Genomic DNA, 18405 nt, shown 5'->3' with positions numbered 1-18405 from the left:
CCCCGCCCAGGGTGAAGTTGCCTCAGGCCAACTACGAGGGATCCCTGCACCTCTCAGGGTTGACTGACCTCTACAGCCAGGGGGGGGGGGGGTCAATAAGTCATGAGATGTGGGACCCAGTCCTACATCACCCCTGGAGAGTAACCATCTTCCTACTCTCTGGAGGTGATGGCCACCTCCACCCAGGCCCAGGTGATGTTCAGAAATTTCTGAGGTCAATGGGAGCCCCCAAACCTATCTAAATCTTATTCCTATCCTTTGAGGATAAAGGGAGAACTTCAGCCAGCCTTCCAAGTTACCTTTGCACACTTTAGGAGCATGGAGTCCCCAGTTCAATTCCCCAAGTTACTTCTTTATCTGGGAATTTGGGGGAATCTGGACATTGATCCCTAGCTCATCCTCCTGCCCTCTGAGAAACACTGCACTTTGGGAGGCCTGACAACCCCCAACTGACCCCAAAGTTCTCCCTATTCTGCATGCCCTACTCTTCAAAAAGGGCAAGAACCGTGTCAGATTCCAGGGCTACTCTACAGTGGGGGTGAACAGAACAAGATGGGCCCTGGGCCTGGTAGCTATGCAGACCCATGCATGGACATATAAGCACATGTGCACATGTGTAAACACACAGGGGGGAGCGCCAAGCAGCTGGGGATGCTCATACCAAGGGCCACACACTCCTCCCCTCACCCCATGGGGGAGGGGTGATAAATATTTAAGGGGCTTTTAGCTCAGAAGGGGCTGAAGCTGGAGGAGGGAGGGGGATCCACGATGCCTGATTAATGGGGTTACAGGCTTGGATCAATCCATCTGCCCGCTGCTCCCTGCTCCCTCCTCCCCCCTCCTCCCTCTCCCTCCCTCCCTCGGCCTAATGCGCTTTATCAGGAGACGCTTTTCTGACTTGGCAGCGTCGGGTGTTTTAAATAGACCCATTTAGAGCAGGAGTTGGGGAAGAAAGGGGGGGGGGAAGGGAGACAGAGATTGAGACAGGCTGGGAGACAGAGATGATTCAGGAGAGAGACAAGCCCGGGAAGAGAGACTGGGAGAGGAGAGACAAAAGGAGATGCAGAGACATGGAGATAAGAGACTGAGGAGACTTCCAGGGACGCTGATACGGGAGGTGGGTAATGGGAAGCCAAGGGGAAGCTATGGGGCCAAGGAGCAAAAACTAAAAAGAGAGGAGGGGGTGAGGGAGGGGGAGGGAGAGAGGGAGGAGGGAGGGGAGAGGGAGGGGGAAGGAGAGAGGAGCCACCAGCAGGGGGGGGTGGGAGGGCGGGGACACCGGGAGAGAGGCTCTCTGCAAGGGCTGAGGGTTAGCCTGGGAGACAGCAGATATCTTTTATTTCCAAAAACAGTTTTTCATCCACTTTGTTAAATTAAAAAGCTGTTTTTAAAGTGGTGCTGGAGGTGCTGCAAAGGGAGGGTAGACAGAACTGCCAAGTCTTCCCTCCTAGCCTCCTCTTGGGGAGGGGCACAGAAGCTGCCTAACCCTTAACCCCCCAGAGGTGTTCTCTACCTCCCCTGCTCTCTGGTATCCTCTGGGATCCAAAGAGATACAGTCAGGGCATCACAGCTACCGTTCCTTGGCAGAAAGACCATCTGGCCATAGTCCCTCCTGCTGCAAGGAGCCCAGTCTTGCCTGACCACTACTAGCCTTCTCCAGTCCCAATTCCAAATAGATAAGGTGTTACCAATTGTAGGGGAGGATTTTGTGCCCTCACAGCAGTAGCTCACTTTACCAACAAGCCATGAGACTCCTCCCAGGTGTGCCCCCTATAAATATTTATTATCTATTGTTGTGTTAATCTGAACTTCTATCAGATACTCTACCCTAGTCCTTGGGTCCTCTGGGAACAGAGAGATGGGAAGCTTAACTCTCTACAGCCCCCTGAAGCCTCCCTTCCTCCTCTTCAGAACCCCAACTCCATTTTAAGTCTCCTTTATGGCCACATGTTGGCCTGGGATACCCCACCCCACCCTCAACAACAACCCAGACCTAGTTCTGAAGGGTCAGTCAGTCGCCCCACTCCTGGGCCAGGAAAATGGCCAGTCTGTTTGGGAGCTGAGATGAAAAGCCGACTGGCCTTTGTGGGCCTCTGGCGGGTTTTGGACAATAGGCCCTTCCGTTCCGCTCCAGCGCCTCAATTCCTTGGACGCCCCCACCCGGGGCTGCCAATCGGGGGCCTTGGCTGGCCTTAATGAAAGGCAGGGCAGGGCGAGTCAAGCCCAGCCCCATGGCTGGCCCCAGAAGATTTTGGAATTTCCGACCCCCATCCCATCTACTCCAAGCCCAGCTGCTCCCCCAGTCAAGCCAGAGAGATGCTTTAGGGGCAGAAAGGGAGCCAGACAATGAGACAGAACATACTCTCACGTCCAGGATTCAGCCCTCTCCATGCAGACCTGGCTTTGCCCTTCCTCTTTATGGACCTGTCATAGGGGCATGAAAAGCCTTAGGAGGAAGAACAGAGGGAGAAAAGGAAGGGACTTCAGGCCCTCCTTCACTCACATCCCCAAACCTATAGCCCCACCACACCAGCCTAATGCCTGATTCCCTGGAGACTGACCTGCCTCATTTGGGTCCCCAGCACATACCTCTTCACCACTGGCCGTACACGGAACACATCAATGTCCTCCTTCTCCAGACCAACTCTTTTCAAGACTTCCAAAACCAAGGGGACAGGATGATGTGACAAGGCTGGATTCTAGGAGGGCAAAGGGCACAAATCAGAGGTCACAGAGAAGAAGCCACAGGCCTAAGTCCTACTAAGAACTCATTCCATACAACCTCACTGAGAGAAAGGGAGACTGAGGCAAGTAGCAGATACGTGTCTACAAGAGAGAAAGTTGGGAATAGTCCAGATTCCCTCCAGCACCCCTTGATGACTTCAGGTTCTAAACCACAGGGACAAAGGGAGGCCAGAAGTAGCCTAACACCACACATGCATACATACTCATACACACCCACAGACAATCCAATGTCCCCACACAACCAATTCACAGGCACAAGTACCTCCAATCACACACTTTCACACGTGGCCACTGGCAGGGCAAAAACTCCCACCATCATACTATCCTCTTCTTTTGCCTCATCACCACGATTTATTGAGCATCTGTTATGTGCCAGGAACTGTGTCAAACACTTTATATGCATTATCTCATTTAATCTTCATGACTTCTCCATGAGGTAGGTTCTATTATTGTTCCCATCTGACAGTTGAAAAAACTTGAGATTCAGGGAGGTTAAATAACTTGCCTAAGACCATACAGCTGATCAGTTCCAGAGCATAGATTTGAGTCCAAGTCTAGTTGCAATGCCTTTATGCTCTACCAGTTTACCTCTGCAGTTCTCTCTCTTGCCTGCACAGTGCCTTTTCCAGTAATAATAGTAACAGCTAAAAAAAAAAAAAAAAATAGTAACAGCTAACGCTTGTTCAGTGTTCTTAATGAGTCAGATGTCATAAGTACCTAACATACACTTTGTACCGAATCAGCAAAACGACTTTGCAGGTAATCCTGCTTCCATTTTACAGATGAGGAAACTGAGGCTCAGAGATCAAAAGCACCTTGTCCAAAGTCACACAACTGGTAGTTGATACCTAGAAACTAGTTGATATAGGAGCTATTATACTCAAGGCTGTCCTGAAAGCCATTATTGCTTCTATGGGCTCCAGTCACTTAACACAGCCTTCGCCTTCTACAAGACCCCAGGAGATCCTCAGGGTCCAATTTCCTCTCTCTCCCCCCAAAAAACAGGTCCCAGATGTGTCTGACAAAGGCATGATTGGTCTAAACACATACCCATGAGAAAGGGACTCCATATCCCATCCAACTCTGCCCAAAAATGCAACCAGGAAGAGATGGCCACAAACTAAGGTATTAGAGACAGGCTGGCTGGTGGTAATAGATATAGACACACCAAGAAATAGGCCCCAAGAGAGGCAGACAGAGAGGAGGCGAGAGACAGAGAGACACACATCAGGCCAAAGAATAGTCAGGAAAGGAGACAATAGAGGGAGAGGAGGGTGCAGGCTGACATGAAAAAGTACAGACAGATACACACCAAGACAAACAGACACAGACATACATAAAGAGCCCTCCAGGGGCACCTGGCTGGCTCAGTCAGTACAGCATGTGTCTCTTGATCTTGGAGTCGTGAGTTCAAGCCCTGTGTTGGGTATAGAAATTACTTTAAAAAAAAAGAGAGAGCCCTCCAACCTTCATTAGAAAAAAATTGTGTAAGCAAACAAGGCTCACGCTGTGTGTGGCTTGTGTGTATGTGTGTGTGCACACGTGTTGGGGTGGGGGTATGCATGGTCTGTATCGCTACGCACATTACACCAGCTGCTTCCAGCAATTTCATCTGATTAATAATAAATGCCCCATAATTACAGCTGCTCCCCCAGCCCTTCTTCCTGTTTTTTTGTCAGCTGCCGCCAGGCCAGCCCCCTACAGACCCCCATGGCCCTCTCCATCCTCACCTGCTGCCTTCTAGGAGGCTGAGGGGACACAGGCTGATGGAAGAGGCCAGACTCCCAATGTGAGAGGGAATACCCATCTCCCTATTTTGGATCAATGCCCTCTGCCTCTAAGCAAAAGATCATCTCCCTTAGGTCTCACTCAATGCTCTCCCCTACCCTGGGTATAACATACTGTGCCCCCTAACATGGCCTAGGGGCCCAAGTCTGAGAAGCAGAGAAATGAACTTTAAACTCCCCTTGCCTACTCTTTCTCACTTACTGACTGAAAGAAGTCTTCATTCCCAAACTTCCCCTACCCTTGGAACCCCACAGGCCCAAAAAAGGAAAGGACCAGTTTGGAGGCCCCCACCCCATCATTCCAACCCCAGCAGTCCCAGAATTTCTGCCTACTTGTATATCCTATGTTTTGGACACTCAGTGGCTCCACCTCCATTCCTGAGCCCCCCACCAGGTCCACCTCCTTCTAGGCCTCCCACCCTAGCTCTCCAAGGCAGCTCTATCAGAATCAGCTGCGGGTTTGTGCTGATCTGTTTCTAATCGCTGGGGCCTGGTTCACGCTTGCCCCCCCCCCCCAATATTGATTCCATTATTTGGAGAGTCATTGACGTCAGGGACCTGGATGAGTGCCAAAACCGCCTTCTCTCCGAGCCTGGGCCAGGGCCCAGCCCCCCCAATCCTACGATTTCACAGAGGGGCCCAGAAAGGTCAGTTTACAAGCCAAGGTCACACGGCATCTGCCCTCAGAGGCTGGGCTCTTACCTTTTTGGAACCACTGTGCAGCATCCATCTCCTGGAAAAAGGGGATACACAGAGGCCTGAGGGTCAGAAGTGAGGTGGGAGCCTATACAAGGGGGTGTGTAAGAACCCCACTGGGGCTCAGGCTTTAGGGAACGGCTCCAGGAGGTAGGGATGTGGACAGTAGCTCAGAAAAGGCTACTTAGAGATTTTTTTCTTTCCCATAGACTTATTTTTTTTTAAAGATTTTATTTATTCATGATAGAAACAGAGAGAGAAACAGACACAGGCAGAGGGAGAAGCAGGCTCCATGCAGGGAGCCCGATGTGGGACTCGATCCCGGGTCTCCAGGATCACGCCCTAGGCTGAAGACAGGCGCTTAAACCGCTGAGCCACACAGGCTGCCCCATGGACTTATTTTGGAACATCCTGAAGCTGGACTTGAAATGGTTACTACTGACTACTTAATTTTTATGTCTGATATCAGATGTATCTTCAAACTCTCCAAGAAGGAAATTCTTTGCAGTGTAAAATAACAGATTACCCCAAATGTTGCCGTAATTTGAAGAACTGGCTCCACTCATTTTATAAATCTTTGTTCCATATATAAAACAGAGGCTCTGTCTCCTATGTATCTCTTGCCCATGCTGCCTCAGTTTCTCCATACTCTCCAGTGTCTCCCAGCTCTGTGTCTATCTTATCAAGATGCAGCTACTGCTACACCAGCCCACACCAGCAACTCCTGAGCTCTGACTAGATAGGGTATTTTTAGGCTCTGAACCCCGTGTTCTCAGACAGACATTAATAACCAATATGATTTGTAGCTCCCACAGTAGCTAGACAACCTCAGAGCCTAGGCTCAGAGGTGGGGGTCCACTGCCTTGGCTAGAGTCCAAGAAATCCTGACCTAGAGAGACCAAGGGCCACACTCACAGTTGCATGAAGCAAAAGGACCTTCCCACCTTCTGGAAAACCCTGAAGCTGAGGAGAGGACAGAAGTGACCTCCCACCTCTGCCCCAGTCTCCCTTAGTCCTGACCTTTTCAAGGAAGAAGCTGCCTATTTTCTGCACTCCTTTGCTGACTACAGCCAAGGCCTTCCTTTATTCTAGACTACAAATCATTCAGGGGTCCTTTGAGCCAAGTAGGGGTAATGCAACAGAGGGTTTTGGGTCTCTAGCCACAAACCCCAGAGAGTTCCCCCTCCTTGTCGTCTGTCCCATTCAAGGATTCAATCCTCAACATTTACTGAACACCTAATCCCTGTCAGGTACTGTGCTGGGAGTTGAGAATATGGACCTGCCCACATGGAACACTCAGTCAGATGTGATAAAAAAAGATGCATTGTCTACTCAACATGGCCCTCCTACCGTGTCCCGGGTCTGTGCCAATAGCAGGGTACAGTAATGAGCAAAGCAGACAAGAGCCCAGGTCCCACAGAACTCACAGGCAATTACTGTGTGACCTCGCTGAGTTTCGTGAGGGGAAAGTATGGGTAGTGTAAGGTGGGGTACGCTGACTATCCTAGGTATGGGGAAATTCCTCCAGGACTGAGGACTCTTCAGTCCCTTCCTAAACTCCAGGAGCCCGTGCCCTGGTGGAAGTCACCAGATAGTCTAGCTGCAGCTCCTTCCACTGTAGGTGTAGCCCCAGCTTCCAGAAGGTGGTTCTGCAAGCAGCAGGGTCTAACTCTTCCCCATATCTGCCCCAGCTCCCCACTTCCACCCCTTGGTCCCTGGAGCTCCAGGCTCTGGTGACTCCCAGCCCAGCATGGTTCTGTGCTTTGGGGATTCTCTTTGCCCTCTATAGACAGAGGTAAAGGGAGGTGATGACCTCAGCATTCTCAACCCACAGGGACCACTTACTTCCCCAGCCCCTCCCCACAGGAAGCTGGTGCCCAGGGGTGTATGTGGTCACCCAGGGCCACAGTTTACACAGTTGAGGTCTCCCCAACTCCCTTCACCCCATGGTGTGTCTGGAGGAGGGGTCAGCTCTCAGCTTCCTTGCTCTCTGGGAGCCCCCCCACCAAACCAGGCACACATGGTCCCCCCCCAACCCATCTGCATTTCAAAGAAAATCTGCTCCATATGTTTTGATTCATTTACACTTCAACTCACCATGGGGGGGCAGAGAGCAGGCTGCCCTGCTTCAAGCCCCCCACCCCCATAAGGGGGTTGGGGAGCATGTGTCCCCTTCTGGGACAGGGAGCTGATACAGGACCCTTTGCTTCAAGCTTCCCACTCCATATGGGGGCTGGGGAGCACATGTCCCCTTCAGGGACAGGAAGCCTGAGGGCCAGATCCCTACTGCCCTCAGGGTGCCCATGGGGTGACTGTGCACCTCAGGCAGCCCCAACTCACTGGCCTCCATAGTGGGAGGGCATGTAAACCCAGCAGCATTTGTAAAGGCAGGTGAAGTCCCAGGATAGGTTACATCCCAGCCCAGCCCTCCCCTTCAGGGCTACTGCTCCTTTAGGGAGTAGAGAATGCTGGTCATACCACAGAGACAGCAAAAGGGCTCAAGAGACATTCCAGGAGACATTGCGAGATATAACTTGGTCCCTACCCTTCCTCTCCCGCAAAGGCAGAGAAGAGGAGGTTGGTTTCAGTTGAATCTCCTCCTTTAGCTACCTCTTCATCACAGATCTGGGCTACCATCTACCTTATTTTTTTTTTTTTCAAAATATTTTATTTATTCATGAGAGACACAGAGGGAGACAGAGAGAGAGGCAGAGACACAGGCAGAGGGAGAAGCAGGCTCCATGCAGGGAGCCCAATGTGGGACTCCATCCTGGGTCTCCAGGATCACACCCGGGGCCGAAGGCAGGCTAAACCTCTGAGCCACCCATGCCATATACCTTAGAATCAGAGATCCAACGCTCTGGAATGTTCAAAGGAACCAAAGGTCTACGCTTTTACCAAGTCAACCTTTATACTCCTCTCATACTAAAGATGACTCGAATGGAAGAAATGTCTTGGGAGGACATGTCTTTCCCCTTCATACACACACCTTATTGTCTTACCACAGAAAGGGTACCCAAAACTATTTAAGGGGTATGTGCATGAACATGGCACATGGGAGACCCTACGGGTACATATCACTCTTGTGCCAAAAGCCACTCAGACCTTTCTGCCAATAGCCTAGTTTCCTTGTGGAAAGAAAGGCAGAAAGGTTTAACCCTAACTGGGTCCGGGTTTCCCACCACTGTCTCCATCAGCCCACAGCCCAAGTTAGTGACATGCCCAAAGTTGTATCCCTTCTCCTCTCCACCTTTGGAGGGAACAGGTCTTGTAGCAGTCTCTGTTCCTTACCCAAATGCCTTGATATACACCATAAATCAAAGAAAACAGGGTGTATTTGACTCTGAGTTTTAAGTTTCACTGGGAGTGTAAACACCCAATCCTAGTTTGGGTTTGAATGTGAGCCCCAGGATAGAATAATAACTGGGTGTGATTCCAAGTGTGACCCCCAGGGCCTCCATGGGACTATAAAAGTCTGAACATGGAAGCATAAGTCTGAATGTGAGCACTAGATAGAGCCTTAATTCGAGTCTAAGCCCCAGGATGGAAGTGAGTTTAATGTAATCACTAGGGATACCAGTCTGGGTCCCTAAGTGATGCCAGGATGGAAGTGAGAATCTTGCTAGTGTGAATCTGAGTGTGAGCTCCAAGATGGAGGCATGAGTCCATGAACTCCAGTGTCCTATGTTGTTAGTCCTTGAGTTCAAATGTGAGCCCCAGGTTCCCCATGGGAGTCTTGAGTGTGACCCCTTAGTCTTACTGTAACTCTGAGTATAAGCCCCAGAATGTAAGTATGAATCTGAAATGAGGACCAAGTGTGAACTCTAGGACCCCAGTGAGATTCTGAGCATGAGCTCTAGGTCTCAATGTAATCTGTGAGCCTCAGGACAGAAATGTGAATCAAAGTGTGAGCCTGGAGTCCCAATGTGAGTCTGAGTGTAAACCCCAGGACTGAAGTGTACAGCTGAATATGAGCCCCAGAATTTAAGTGTGAATCTGAGTGTGAGTCCCAATGTTCTGGTAATTCTGAGTGTGAGTCCATATGCCTTTAAGTGTCCCAGTATGAGTCTGGGTATGAATTCTGAAGCCCCAAGAAGTCTTGAATGTGAACTTTAAACTTAGTCTTTGTATGAGGTGAGGATCTGTTGGAATATTAGCCCTGATGGAGTGTGAACGTCAGCTCCATTGGTCACCAATCCTGACCAGAAACCCCAAGAACCAGTTCAGATATGTGGGTTTTGACAGTGGACACAGGCATAGTTTGAAACACATAGGCCCCTCCACCCCCCAAGTCCTGGCTAGCCCTGTAGCCATAGGAATATTCAATTGTTCAAGTCCCATCCCCACACATGCAACGGTACACCATCACACCCAGAGTTAGACACACACAAATACAGTTTCAGACCCCCTGGACATACAGCAATTGTAAAATGCACAAACACACCCAGCATTTCAAATTCCCACCTCAGTGATTACAGCCACATGAACACCCCCAGTGACACAGACACAAATACACCAAGTGTTACAAGCAAAACTAGTCCTATAGACACACTCCCACAGTGGCATGCAGACACACACCTAGTTTTGCAGACAAGCTGCCAGCCACACACACACACACACACACACACACACACAGACGCTTCTCAAAGAAAGAGACTAGACGGAATGGGAAAGAAAATCCTGAATTTTCAACAAGGCGTGAAATAGTCCTGCCCGCCTGAAGCTACTGAAGGGGGGAGGGGGCCAAGGGAGCGAGCGAGGGTGAGAGCTAGACGCAGGAGAGGCTCGGCAGAGGAGAGGAACCGAGGAGGAGAGCTGTCCGTCTGGTGACCTCCCGGCGGCCCAGCCCCCACGCACGGGGAGATACACTACTCGGAGCAACACAGGGACACCCAAGCCGGCTCGCCCAGACCGCCCTGGGGGGACACACACGGGCAGACTCACAAAGAGACGGGGATACACCACAAGCGGACTCACACAAACACACAACACTGGAGGTCTTACAAAGAGACACTGGAGGAAACCCACTACAGGGAGATACATACAGGCGGACTCATGAGGACACCACAGGCGGGATCACACCGACACACACACATACACGCGCGCGCGGATTCACACGGACACACACAACACTGGCAAACGCGCGACCGTCCGTTCACACCCCTGGGCGCTTTGAAGTCTAGATTTCTAAGGGAGAGGGAAGCCCCCTCCGGGCGCGCGGGGGTCATCACGACCCCCCAGTTCCGGAAATTTCCCAGCCCCCGGGCGCGCTGCTGAGGGGTGAGAGAGAATAGGGACGCTAGGACAATCCGCCCCGCCGCCCCCCCCCAGCCGATCGTCCGCCCCCACCATCACCACGCCCAACCCCCGACGCGCCGGACGCGGGGGGCGGCTGCTCACGCGCCCCCGCCCCCGAGTTTGCGGGCAAAGTTTCCCTTGAACTTTCCCGTTTCCCTCTCCCCCCGGGTCGCGGGCCCACGCGTGTCCTCCCCGTCTTCCCGCGCGCACGAGGGCCGCGGGTCTGTCGGTCAGCGGGAGGGTCTGAGCGTCCGGCCGCGCGCGAGGTCCGCCGCGGGGTACTCACCGCGCCCTCGGGCCACCGGGGCTCCGCGCCTCGCCCTCCGACCACCGCGGGCAGCGAGCGAGGCACGGAGCGCGGAGCTAGCGCCGCTGCCGGATCCCGCTGCCGAGCCCCGCGCCGCGCCGGCTGGAGCCGCCGCCTCCGCTGCCGCCGCCGCCGCCGCCGCCGCCGCCCGCTCTGCACCGGCTCCTCGGCGCTCGGCAGCTTTAACCCCCCCATCCTCCTCCCTCCCTCGCGCGCTCCCTCCCTCCTTCCCTCGCCCATGTGACCGCGGGCGCCCGCTCGGCCGCGCGCGCCCTCGCTCCCCTCCCCCTCCCGCCTTGTCTCCCCGCGCCTCCGCGGCCGCGCGCCACGACCCCCTCCCGGCCACTGCCCCCGCGCGCCCCCGCCTTGGCACGCTCCCGCGCCTGGCACGCGCGGACACACTCACTCTGCTCAGGCCTGTGAGCCCCCACTCCCACTCGACTCGTGCTCGCACGCACCCTCCCCCCGCTGGCACACTCGCCCGCACTGGCACGCGTGGCCCGCTCACATTCGCCCTTTCCCGGGAACGCCCTCCAGACGGCTGTGGCCCCTGTGCTTGACGCGCAGGCCCGACCGCGGGTCTCAAAAACGCGTGTGCACACGTACCCGCACCCACTCTGCCGGATCCCCTAGGGACGCTGGGCGCCCCCCCCCCCCCCGTTCTCCCCTCCCAGGTCGCCCATTCACACTCCCTCTCTCACTCAGCCTTGGCCAGGTCTCTGCTGCTGAACGCTCCCTCCTGTTCAGGCCCCGATGCCTCGTACCGACACCCTGGCACACCCGGGGCCAATCTCTGGGTCCTCCCACCGGCATCTCTGTGAGAGGAGCGCGAGCCAGAGCCCCCAGGCCCCATTTTGGGTGCAGGAGGCCAGGCGTCTCCGCCCGCTCCTATTCCTGCTGCTCCGGGCAATGACTACCCTCCCAGTCACGAACACATACACTCCCCGCTTGGAGGGAAAGGGGGCTTTGCGCTCCCCTGACCAGGCTGGACCAGGCTGGGAGCCCAGGCATTCATTCGTCTCCCACCAAGTCTTGGGTGACACCACCACATCTACCCTCTGCTTCCTCGGCCCGCGGGGCCCATGGCCTAGGGAGAAACCTCCGCCGGGATGAACAGGGTAGGGCCGGTGCATCCTCTACGCCTGGATGGGCAGTTCCAGAATGCCGGGCACGCGCGAGTCCGGCGCTGGAGGTGCGCCCCTCGAGTGTTCGTGTCGCAGCCTGGGCCTCGGAGGGGCCAGTGTGCTCACTTCACTTGCCCCGGGGCCTCCAGTCCGACTACAACATGGGGGATTAAGGTCAGACAACCCGACCGACTTCTGAAGCCACGCGAGAGCGCAACAGAAAGGTTAATGCCAGAAGCGGAGAACGAGTGGCCCACCCCCATCTCCACCCCATGGATTTTTCGCCTGACCTTTGACCCATAATCCCTGCGCCTTGCCCCTCCTGGGAGCCGGTCCAGGGCTGGGGGCGGGGAGAGGGGGGAAGGAACTATCTCGGTTTCCTCACACCCTTCCCCAGTAGGCTGCCCAGAGCGCCCGGGCCCTTTCCCAAGAAGTGCCTTAGGGACTCCAATTGCAGAAGAAAAACCTTCTTCCCGCCACTGCCGGGACTGTTCACTTTCACTTCCACGGCTTCAAAATCCCCTCAGTGCAACCGGCAGGGGTCAGCCCGGGCTGAGGCTCAGAGAGGGCTGGCAGGGGCTTAAAGACACAGTTAAATAGTGGCGCCCGGCTGAGATCCTGTGCATCCCCACCCCAAGTATGCGCCCGCTGTCCGGCCTCTCGGGCCCGAAGCCTCCAGACTCCCGAGCCGCGGACGAGGACAGGAAGGTGGACCCTGGGAAAGAGCGGGGGCCACGCCACGAAATTAGGGGAGGGCGAGATTAGGAGGGGTCAGGAATTGCTCCTCATCCTGAGCAGAAACTAGGCCTGGATGCAGTTGGGTGCTCAGGCGGCCCCCGCTCCTCGTGAGATCCGCGGGTCATGGGTGGGCTGACTCGACCCCGGGATCCTCCCGTGTTCCCGGACACTGCCTCCTTCTGCCAGGCTGAGAGCAGTGGGGAGTTCCGCCCGGGACAACGTCCCCTCTCCACCTGGGGACTCGGGGGCTGCAGCCAGCAGTGCCGATATCTGCGGGTGCCGGGACAGGTTCTGCCCGGGGCATCCGGGAGCCGGGAGCCGGACATGTCGGTGTGTCAGAGGATTAGCGAGGACGAGAGGCGCACGTCGGACCGGATCCCGGCGTCCGTTGATCCTCAGCAACTTCCAGGCGCAGCACCCAGCGGCCGCGCCCGCTTCCCCGGTGCCGCAGCGACACCTGGCGGGCAGTGCGGGAGGCGCGTACCCCTAAGGCTGCGTCTCGGTTTCAGCGGCAGCGCCCAACCGCGGAAGGACCTGTGGGTGCGGCCCCCTCCCTTCCGCCGCCCTCCCAACCGATTCTGTTCCCACCTGGGCTGGGGCAACAGATTTTTCGCGGGTTTCTGCTCCTGCTGCCTTCAATGCCCTATCTGCCCAGGAGCTTGTGAGCTTCCTAAGTCTCTGTGTTGAACCCTCCCATACCCCAGGGCCGTGAGGGCAAAGCCAGGCTTCTTAGATGGGGTGTAAAAGCCCTTGCGGGATCTGGCCCTATCTCCTTTCAAGCTTTTTTAATTTTAATGTTATTATATTTTTAAAAGATTTATTTTTTTCAAGCAATCTCTACTAGACCCAAGGTGGTGCTGGAACTCACAACCCCAAGATCAGGAGTAGCATGCTGTAGGGACTGAGCCAGCCAGGTGCCCTCTTCTCAGGCTTCATTAGGCACCCCTATCCCCAGCTGCCCTAGCTCTGCACCAGCCCCCTTCTCCATCATGGTGCCTTTATCCTTAAGCTAAACCCCACTTCACTGACACCATCCCCCTTGTTCCACCCCATCTTCACCCTTCTTCAACACCTGCCTCTCCCATGAGGGACAGCAGGAAAAAACTCCCTTAGCTGGGAGCCCTAGCCCCCTGCAAGTAATGTAGATTCCAGATTTGATAATCCTGGAAAACCTTGGGAAATTGAGGGAAGAAGTTCTCAACTTGGAGTATTACACCTTCTTGAGGAATACACCTGAAAGAAAGCTCTATGGCAGGACTTTTGGCTTCACCCTTCACCATGGCACATGACCTAACCTTGGACCCCGTCGTGCCCCTCCACTCCCAGGAATCAGCTTTGCCATCCCAAGGCTAGGTAGCAAGTTTCCTTCCCCATTCCTACTGATATGCCCTCAGGGAAGGAGAGCTTCCATCCCACCTCCTGTGGCCTACCTTTTCTAGAGCTCCTTTGGGAAATGATGCTCTTCTAACCTGCCATACCATCAGAATTTTCCACTGTGGGTCACACACCTGACTATCCAAAGTTACAAATACAAAGACAATCTCTATCTTGCCTACCAGTGCCAAACACACCATCATGTAAAGTCACATACTCAGTCTCAAAGAGTCAAATGTTTATATTCAGCCTCACTACAGTACATTGGTAGTCAGGGTCCTCTGCAACTGGCAGCTAGAGGTCCTAGAAGGGCAGGACTCTCTGAATCACACACTTGTACGCCATCCTCACACATAGACACAGCCACACACACAGCCATGTACTCAGTCATACCACGTGTCACATAGGCACACACGCATAGGCACACGCACTCTCAATCACACAAAGTCCCACACTGGGGTTTGGCGGTAGGGGCGGGCTCTGGGAGGCAGTTACGTAAAAGCTCTCATAGCCTCCCCCTCTCACTCCCCCTCACTGCGCCCCCCCTGCTTCCTCTCACTGTGCCAGCGCCCGGGGCGGCTTGGCCGGGGACCGGGAACAGCTCGGCCTCGCGGAGGCTCCAGGCGCCGAGAAACCCGATCCCGACACAGCCCCGGGCCGAGCCAGGGAGGGGGGCCCCTTGAGCACCCACACACACATTCAGGGTCCAGCCCGGCCCCTCAGGGAGGACCTACCCCTATCCTGGGACAGCACCTAGGCCCACTTACAACACACCCTGTGCTGCAGAGCCCCTTCTGGAATCCTGTTATTTGGACCACTGCCTAAGTGTGCCCTGACCCTTCCAACCTTGGCACCAGAAAAGGGCAAAGATTCCCTAAAGGTAGAGAATAGGAGAGAGCTGAAACTATGATGGGGAAACCTAAGTATTCAGCCTGGAATTAATTGCTCTCAATTCTCTGGAGCTATCTACACTTCCCTGCTCACTGGGGCCCTCTAAAGCCATGCTGATAGAAAGGGGTGCTTTCATTCCTGCTCCAGGCCCCCCTCAGATTTGCTGCCTATTGATCCCAACATACCCAACTAGAATTCTGAATTTTTTGGATAGGCTCAAAGCCTCGCCTCCCTCTCTGATATCCTTCCTTCCTCCTTAGTTGGAAGTTCTAACGCCAGTCTAACCCCAGTTCCTCCTGTTTTGCTAAGAAGGAAGTTTGAAAGCAACCTGAGCCATTGAGAATGAAATCCCCGAAAGGAGGAAGGATTAAGGCTCAGGAAACCCCTGAAAGTCCGGAGTCTAAGAGGAGGGAAGAACACATCTGTGTCCAACTACCCCCCCACCCCACCCCCGCATATAACCCCTACCCCACTCTGCAGCCTAGACTCTATTTTTCAAAATAGCTTTTGCGTATTCGCTAGGCTGCCCAAGCAGAGGCAGAAAGGGAATTTCCCCCTATGTTCTCTGCTAATGAACAAAACATTTCATGTTGAAATTCCCCCTCTGCCCCCAACCCAGTCTCTAGGGCCCCCCAGCCTGACCAAGAAGAGGGCACCACTAGGAGCGGAGTAACAGGGGAAATCCTCCAGGGGTAGCACAATTTACATTGGGGGGACATCTTTTTTAATAAATAATTAGAGTAGCTTTTTTTTTTTTTTTTTTTTTTGCTTTTGGCTAAAATTACCCACTCCTGTGGCAGCTTCCCAGAAAGGGCGGCGGGAGGGCAGCCGGAGCTGTCCCAAGGCCCAGGACATGGCCCCCCTCCCCTGGGCGAGGAGCTTTCCCCAAGTTGTTTTCCTGGTCTCTTCCTCTTGGATGTTTTTTTGATTATTAATCACATTTTCCATCCACAGGCTCAGTCCAGACCCCCTCCGCCTGGGGTCAGGGCTGGACAGAGGGAGGAGGTACAACTTCCAGAAGAATGAGTTGGGGACAAGATGGGCAGTGACCCTTGGTCTTGGCTGACCTGAAAGAGGCTGTCAGTGGTATGTCACAAATCACACCCTCGCCATCCTGGTACACAGTAGGACCTTAACTGATACAAGTGGAGTGAATGAATGAACAGGTGTCCAGCTCTCACAGTGCCTAGACAGCATTGAAAGGTAATGCTCCTACTGTCAGTTCCTTTATGCTACAGACAGGGAAGCAACTCAGAGAGGGGCAGTCACCTGACCAAGTAGCACAGCAAATTAGTACCAGGACCAAAACAGGACCCCAGGAATGCTGATGGCCTCCCATTCATAAGGCAGCTAATAAGTATATATTGAGCATCTACTACATGCCAGGCATTGATCTAAGTGAGAGAATAGGGCAGTGAGCCAAACAAACAAAAATCCCTGCTCTCTCAAGCATATGGAGGAACTAGAACTCCACACACTGCTGACATGTGTCTAAGTTAGTACAACGACTTTGAAACATGGTTTGGCAGGATCTACTCAGCTGAACATATATATGCCCTATTACCTCACAATGAACGTTCATAGCAGTTTTATTCATAATAGTCTCAAACTAGAAACAACCCAAATAGATAAATAGATTATGTAGTTACAGCAATACAAAAGAACCAACTGTAGCTACATGCGACAAAAAATGGATAGAACTCATAGACAAAATGTCAAGCAATGAAAAAAATAAGAACCAGACACAAAAGGGTATATATTCAATGATTTCATTAAGATGAAGCTTGAGAATAGGCAAATTCATTTACAATGATAGAAGCTGCAACTGCACTTAACCTTTGTTGGAGTGGCAGTTCCAAGAGTTTAGACATGTATGTCAAAATTTGAGCTGTACCCTTAAGGGTACAGCTTTGTACCCTTTGTGTACTTTACTGTTTACGTTTTGTCTAAAAAAAAAAAAAAGTTTAAAAATCCCCTGCCCCCCCCCCAAAAAAAATCCCCTGCCCTCATGGAACTCCCATTCTAGTCAAGGAAGACTTACCTAAACAAAATAGGTAACTATACAGTTTGTCCATGTGAGAATGCTGTGTCTGACTCCATAGCCCCCTTAGGTGAGAGGTGACAGCCTAAATGTCACCTAAAAGAAGCCTAGCCTAAGCCCCTTTGTCTTCTCCCTTAGTGCCATAGTCTTTTTCCTTCTCGTAAATTGTGTGATGTTTAACTACCTAGTTACTTGTGAGCTCCATGAGGGCAGCCCTGTGATAGCTAGAGAAGGGCCGGGCATAGAACAGGTGCTCCTAACATTGAATGAGATTTAAATAAATATTGAGTGAATGAATGAATGATGTAAGCAAGCAGGACAACATTGACCTGAGGAGTGAAGTCCCACGGCACAGGAGAGGGAAAACTGCCTGAATGGGTTACAGCCTCAAGGGATGGGAAAGAGGGGTTGGCACATAGTAAGGGATTAAGCAGAGACCCAGAAGGCAGACTGAGATAGCCTGAGTGGCTCAGAAACCACATCCTGAAGTGCCTTTGGTGCCAAGGCCACGCAGGCCTGGAAAGGCAGAGAATATGTGAAGAACATAACCAGATCTGTGTTTTAGATCACCGAGGCTGCTGCCATATAGGATAGTGATCAACGTTAAGGCTGAAGGTGGGGCAGTCAGGGAAGAGGTGTTTGCATTTATCCTAGGAGGGAGACCTCCAGCCTGGCCTGGGGCAGGGCCATGGGGCTGAAGAGAGAACAGGGCTTTGGGGGAGGGAGAGTGGGCACTCAGATTCATCTCCATCTGCTCCCTGACAGAGGAAGCTCTGTGCTACCCTATATACAGAGAACAGACCCCTGGACACTTATTCCAGGGGGCTGCTCTTCCAAGGACCCTCCCCCAGTAATCCTGGGGTCTGGGACAAGTTTGGAAAATGCAGCCCTGTGGTCAGCCAGAGTGAAGAAGATCCGGAGGGGATGGGGGGTGGGGAGAGGGACAAGAGAGGACAGAGAACCTAAGAATTAGGACACTAAGTGTGTTTGAAGGCTGGAACAGAGGCACAGACTTGCAAAATCACAGACTCAATTTTTCATCTTGTAAAAATTTGCATGAAACTAATTCCCTGCTCAAAAGCACAAAGTCTCGCCTACCCTTCCTCCCACTTCAGTGGGTCTTGACCTCTTTCTCCCCCAATTCTTCCTGGAGGAGGCATATGTCTTCAAAGGATTGTCTCTTTCCAGTGACCGCCCAGAGTCTGGCTTTGATCCCTGCTGCTGTAGGGCTGCCTCCCTAATAATGGGGCTGAGATTTCCAAAAAGGACTGAGGGCCACATGGCCCCAAGATTGGCTTCCTCCCTTAGCTCCATATCCAGCCAGCCTGTGATTCCCTGGGGTGGGGGCAGAGGGAAGAAAAGAGACCCCAACTTCTCCCTCAAAAACTCAATTGTAGTGATTCT

At 53.2% G+C, this 18405-nt stretch overlaps 1 protein-coding gene across 3 annotated transcripts in view; it reads right to left on the bottom strand.

Moving 5' to 3' along the window:
* CNTFR (ciliary neurotrophic factor receptor) overlaps positions 1–10996 on the bottom strand; it is a 39252-nt gene extending 28256 nt beyond the window's left edge. For 2 of the 3 annotated variants that reach the window (XM_041764635.1, XM_041764633.1), the window contains exons 1-2: positions 10813–10996; positions 2590–2699 (exon numbers count right to left, since the gene is read on the bottom strand). The gene's annotated coding sequence lies outside the window, so the exon portion shown is untranslated. The remainder of the gene's footprint in view (positions 1–2589; positions 2700–10812) is intronic. The other variant, XM_041764636.1, reaches the window with a different exon arrangement.
* Between the last annotated feature and the right edge of the window lie 7409 nt (positions 10997–18405).

This window comes from Vulpes lagopus, chromosome 7 (genome assembly GCF_018345385.1).
Source record: "Vulpes lagopus strain Blue_001 chromosome 7, ASM1834538v1, whole genome shotgun sequence".
Classification (NCBI taxonomy): domain Eukaryota; kingdom Metazoa; phylum Chordata; class Mammalia; order Carnivora; family Canidae; genus Vulpes; species Vulpes lagopus.
This window is presented reverse-complemented; position numbering and strand designations above follow the sequence as displayed.